Source organism: Hemibagrus wyckioides, linkage group LG29 (genome assembly GCF_019097595.1).
Source record: "Hemibagrus wyckioides isolate EC202008001 linkage group LG29, SWU_Hwy_1.0, whole genome shotgun sequence".
Classification (NCBI taxonomy): domain Eukaryota; kingdom Metazoa; phylum Chordata; class Actinopteri; order Siluriformes; family Bagridae; genus Hemibagrus; species Hemibagrus wyckioides.
The window spans coordinates 17,656,082-17,662,336 of record NC_080738.1 but is presented as its reverse complement, the minus strand read 5'-3'; the positions used below and the strand labels follow the sequence as shown (position 1 = coordinate 17,662,336).

The 6,255-nt window shown below is 56.3% G+C and overlaps 1 protein-coding gene across 2 annotated transcripts in view; it reads right to left on the bottom strand.

Moving 5' to 3' along the window:
- The window catches only part of ctnna2 (catenin (cadherin-associated protein), alpha 2), a 342,469-nt gene that overhangs the window by 286,511 nt on the left and 49,703 nt on the right, over positions 1 to 6,255 (bottom strand). The gene's annotated exons all lie outside the window — the stretch shown is intronic.

Below are 6,255 nucleotides of genomic sequence, written 5' to 3'. Positions count from 1 at the left end.
ATCTTTCCCTTCTTTTATCCCTTATCTTTTCAATCCCTGTTCTTTTCTTTTTTTAATTTGTTTCCTTGGTTCCTTTTCATCCGTCTATTCTGCTTAATTTCTTTTCTTTGATTTTCCTTTTTTCTGTTTCCTTTCTCCACTTTCGTCTGTTTTCCTGTTCTCCTTTTATTTGTCTATTTTTTACTCTTCTCCCTTCATCTTTTTTTCATTGTTTTTTCCTTCCTATCTTCTCTTTCATATGTCCCTTTTTTCTTGATTCTGTCTCTCCCCTGACACTGGAGACTCTTTCCCCCTCCCCCTGACACTGGAGACTCCTTCCCTCTCTCCGACACTGGAGACTCCTTCCCCCTCTCCCCTGACACTGGAGACTCTTTCCCCCTCTCCCCTGACACTGGAGACTACTTCCCTCTCTCTGACACTGGAGACTCCTTCCCCCTCTCCCCTGACAGTGGAGACTCTTTCCCCCTCTCCCCTGACACTGGAGACTCCTTCCCCCTCTCTGACACTGGAGACTCCTTCCCTCTCCCTGACACTGGAGACTCCTTCCCTCTCCCTGACACTGGAGACTCCTTCCCTCTCCCCTGACACTGGGGACTCCTTCTCTCTCCCCTGACACTGGAGACTCCTTCTCTCTCCCCTGACACTGGAGACTCCTTCCCTCTCTCTGACACTGGAGACTCCTTCTCTCTCCCCGACACTGGAGACTCCTTCCCACTCCGTGACAGTGGAAACTCCTTCTCTCTCCCCTGACACTGGAGACTCCTTCCCTCTCCCTGACACTGGAAACTCCTTCTCTCTCCCCTGACACTGGAGACTCCTTCCCCCTCTCTGACACTGGAGACTCCTTCCCCCTCTCCCCTGACACTGGAGACTCTTTCCCTCTCCCTTGACAATGGAGACTCCTTCCCTCTCCCTGACACTGGAGACTCCTTCCCTCTCCCTGACACTGGAGACTCCTTCCCTCTCCCCTGACACTGGAGACTCCTTCTCTCTCCCCTGACACTGGAGACTCCTTCTCTCTCCCCTGACACTGGAGACTCTTTCCCCCTCTCCCCTGACACTGGAGACTCCTTCCCTCTCCCTGACACTGGAGACTCCTTCTCTCTCCCTGACAATGGAGACTCCTTCCCTCTCCCCTGACACTGGAGACTCCTTCTCTCTCCCCTGACACTGGAGAATCCTTCCCCCTCTCTGACACTGGAGACTCCTTCCCTCTCCCCTGACACTGGAGACTCCTTCCCTCTCCCTGACACTGGAGACTCCTTCTCTCTCCCCTGACACTGGAGACTCCTTCCCTCTCTCCCTGACACTGGAGACTCCTTCCCTCTCTCCTGACACTGGAGAATCCTTCCCCCTCTCTGACACTGGAGACTCCTTCCCTCTCTCTGACACTGGAGACTCCTTCCCTCTCTCCTGACACTGGAGACTCCTTCCCCCTCTATGACAATGGAGACTCCTTCTCTCTCCCCTGATACTGGAGACTCCTTCTCTCTCCCCTGATACTGGAGACTCCTTCCCTCTCTCTGACACTGGAGACTCCTTCTCTCTCCCTGACACTGGAGACTCCTTCCCTCTCCCCTGACACTGGAGACTCCTTCTCTCTCCCCTGACACAGGAGACTCCTTCCCTCTTCCCTGACACTGGAGACTCCTTCTCTCTCCCTGACACTGGAGACTCCTTCCCTCTCCCTGACACTGGAGACTCCTTCTCTCTCCCTGACACTGCAGACTCCTTCCCTCTCTCCCTGACACTGGAGACTCCTTCCCTCTCCCCTGACACTGGAGACTCCTTCTCTCTCCCTGACACTGGAGACTCCTTCTCTCTCTCTGACACTGGAGACTCCTTCCCCCTCTCTGACACTGGAGACTCCTTTTCTCTCCCTGACACTGGAGACTCCTTCCCCCTCTCTGACAATGGAGACTCCTTCCCTCTCCCCTGACACTGGAGACTCCTTCCCCCTCTCTGACACTGGAGACTCCTTCTCTCTCCCCTGACACTGGAGACTCCTTCCCTCTCCCTGACACTGGAGACTCCTTCCCTCTCCCTGACACTGGAGACTCCTTCCCTCTCTCTGACACTGGAGACTCCTTCTCTCTCCCCTGACACTGGAGACTCCTTCCCCCTCTCTGACACTGGAGACTCCTTCTCTCTCCCCTGACACTGGAGACTCCTTCCCTCTCCCTGACACTGGAGACTCCTTCCCTCTCCCTGACACTGGAGACTCCTTCCCTCTCCCTGACACTGGAGACTCCTTCCCTCTCCCTGACACTGGAGACTCCTTCTCTCTCCCCTGACACGGGAGACTCCTTCTCTCTCCCTGACACTGGAGACTCCTTCCCTCTCCCCTGACACTGGAGACTCCTTCTCTCTCCCCTGACACTGGAGACTCCTTCGCCCTCTCTGACACTGGAGACTCCTTCCCCCTCTCTGACACTGGAGACTCCTTCTCTCTCCCCTGACACTGGAGACTCCTCCTCTCTCTCTGACACTGGAGACTCCTTCCCTCTCTCTGACACTGGAGACTCCTTCTCTCTCCCCTGACACTGGAGACTCCTTCCCTCTCCCTGACACTGGAGACTCCTTCTCTCTCCCCGACACTGGAGACTCCTTCCCACTCCGTGACAGTGGAAACTCCTTCTCTCTCCCCTGACACTGGAGACTCCTTCCCCCTCTCTGACACTGGAGACTCCTTCGCTCTCCCTGACACTGGAAACTCCTTCTCTCTCCCCTGACACTGGAGACTCCTTCCCCCTCTCTGACACTGGAGACTCCTTCCCCCTCTCCCCTGACACTGGAGACTCTTTCCCTCTCCCCTGACAATGGAGACTCCTTCCCTCTCCCTGACACTGGAGACTCCTTCCCTCTCCCTGACACTGGAGACTCCTCCTCTCTCTCTGACACTGGAGACTCCTTCCCTCTCCCCTGACAATGGAGACTCCTTCTCTCTCCCCTGACACTGGAGACTCTTTCCCTCTCCCTGACACTGGAGACTCCTTCTCTCTCCCTGACAATGGAGACTCCTTCCCTCTCCCCTGACACTGGAGACACCTTCTCTCTCCCCTGACACTGGAGACACCTTCTCTCTCCCCTGACACTGGAGACTCCTTCCCTCTCTCCTGACACTGGAGAATCCTTCCCCCTCTCTGACACTGGAGACTCCTTCCCTCTCTCTGACACTGGAGACTCCTTCCCTCTCTCCTGACACTGGAGACTCCTTCCCCCTCTCTGACAATGGAGACTCCTTCTCTCTCCCCTGATACTGGAGACTCCTTCTCTCTCCCCTGATACTGGAGACTCCTTCCCTCTCTCTGACACTGGAGACTCCTTCTCTCTCCCTGACACTGGAGACTCCTTCTCTCTCCCCTGACACTGGAGACTCCTTCTCTCTCCCTGACACTGGAGACTCCTTCCCTCTTCCCTGACACTGGAGACTCCTTCTCTCTCCCTGACACTGGAGACTCCTTCCCTCTCCCTGACACTGGAGACTCCTTCTCTCTCCCCTGACACTGCAGACTCCTTCCCTCTCTCCCTGACACTGGAGACTCCTTCCCTCTCCCTGACACTGGAGACTCCTTCTCTCTCCCCTGATACTGGAGACTCCTTCTCTCTCCCTGACACTGGAGACTCCTTCCCTCTTCCCTGACACTGGAGACTCCTTCTCTCTCCCCTGACATTGGAGACTCCTTCGCCCTCTCTGACACTGGAGACTCCTTCCCCCTCTCTGACACTGGAGACTCCTTCTCTCTCCCCTGACACTGGAGACTCCTCCTCTCTCTCTGACACTGGAGACTCCTTCCCTCTCTCTGACACTGGAGACTCCTTCTCTCTCCCCTGACACTGGAGACTCCTTCCCCCTCTCTGACACTGGAGACTCCTTCTCTCTCCCCTGACACTGGAGACTCCTTCCCTCTCCCTGACACTGGAGACTCCTTCTCTCTCCCCTGACACTGGAGACTCCTTCCCCCTCTCCCCTGACACTGGAGACTCCTTCCATCTCCCTGACACTGGAGACTCCTTCTCTCTCCCTGACACTGGAGACTCCTTCCCCCTCTCCCCTGACACTGGAGACTCCTTCTGTCTCCCTGACACTGGAGACTCCTTCTCTCTCCCTGACACTGGAGACTCCTTCCCCTTCTCCCCTGACACTGGAGACTCCTTCCCTCTCCCTGACACTGGAGACTCCTTCTCTCTCCCTGACAATGGAGACTCCTTCCCTCTCCCCTGACACTGGAGACTCCTTCTCTCTCCCCTGACACTGGAGACTCCTTCCCTCTCTCCTGACACTGGAGAATCCTTCCCCCTCTCTGACACTGGAGACTCCTTCCTTCTCTCTGACACTGGAGACTCCTTCCCTCTCTCTGACACTGGAGACTCCTTCCTTCTCTCTGACACTGGAGACTCCTTCCCTCTCTCCTGACACTGGAGACTCCTTCCCCCTCTCTGACACTGGAGACTCCTTCCCTCTCTCTGACACTGGAGACTCCTTCTCTCTCCCTGACACTGGAGACTCCTTCCCTCTCCCCTGACTCTGGAGACTACTTCCCCCTCTCTGACACTGGAGACTCCTTCTCTCTCTCTGACACTGGAGACTCCTTCTCTCTCCCTGACACTGGAGAATCCTTCCCTCTCCCCTGACACTGGAGACTCCTTCCCTCTCCCCTGACACTGGAGACTCCTTCTCTCTCTCTAACACTGGACACTCCTTCCCTCTCCCTGACACTGGAAACTCCTTCTCTCTCCCCTGACACTGGAGACTCCTTCCCCCTCTCTGACACTGGAGACTGCTTCCCTCTCCCCTGACTCTGGAGACTCCTTCCCTCTCTCTGACACTGGAGACTCCTTCCCTCTCTCTGACACTGGAGACTCCTTCCATCTCCCTGACACTGGAGACTCCTTCCCTCTCCCTGACACTGGAGACTCCTTCTCTCTCCCCTGAGACTGGAGACTCCTTCCCTCTCCCTGACACTGGAGACTCCTTCCCTCTCCCTGACACTGGAGACTCCTTCTCTCTCCCTGACACTGGAGACTCCTTCTCTCTCCCCTGACACTGGAGACTCCTTCTCTCTCCCTGACACTGGAGACTCCTTCTCTCTCCCCTGACACTGGAGACTCCTTCTCTCTCCCCGACACTGGAGACTCCTTCCCTCTCCGTGACAATGGAAACTCCTTCTCTCTCCCCTGACACTGGAGACTCCTTCCCCCTCTCAGACACTGGAGACTCCTTCCCTCTCCCTGACACTGGAGACTCCTTCTCTCTCCCTGACAATGGAGACTCCTTCCCTCTCCCCTGACACTGGAGACTCCTTCTCTCTCTCTGACACTGGAGACTCCTTCCCCCTCTCTGACAATGGAGACTCCTTCTCTCTCCCCTGACACTGGAGACTCCTTCCCTCTCTCTGACACTGGAGACTCCTTCTCTCTCCCTGACACTGGAGACTCCTTCCCTCTCCCTGACACTGGAGACTCCTTCTCTCTCCCCTGACACTGGAGACTCCTTCTCTCTCCCTGACACTGGAGACTCCTTCCCTCTCCCCTGACACTGGAGACTCCTTCTCTCTCCCTGACACTGGAGACTCCTTCCCTCTCCCTGACACTGGAGACTCCTTCCCTCTCCCCTGACACTGGAGACTCCTTCCCTCTCCCTGACACTGGAGACTCCTTCCCTCTCCCCTGACACTGGAGACTCCTTCTCTCTCCCTGACACTGGAGACTCCTTCTCTCTCCCCTGACACTGGAGACTCCTTCCCTCTCCCTGACACTGGAGACTCCTTCCCTCTCCCTGACACTGGAGACTCCTTCTCTCTCCCTGACACTGGAGACTCCTTCCCTCTCCCTGACACTGGAGACTCCTTCTCTCTCCCTGACACTGGAGACTCCTTCCCTCTCTCTGACACTGGAGACTCCTTCTCTCTCCCTGACACTGGAGACTCCTTCTCTCTCCCCTGACACTGGAGACTCCTTCCCTCTTCCCTGACACTGGAGACTCCTTCCCTCTCCCCTGACACTGGAGACTTCTTCCCTCTCCCTGACACTGGAGACTCCTTCCCTCTCCCCTGACACTGGAGACTCCTTCTCTCTCTCTGACACTGGAGACTCCTTCCCTCTCCCTGACACTGGAGACTCCTTCTCTCTCCCTGACACTGGAGACTCCTTCCCTCTCCCTGACACTGGAGACTCCTTCCCTCTCTCCCTGACACTGGAGACTCCTTCTCTCTCCCTGACACTGGAGACTCCTTCCCTCTCCCTGACACTGGA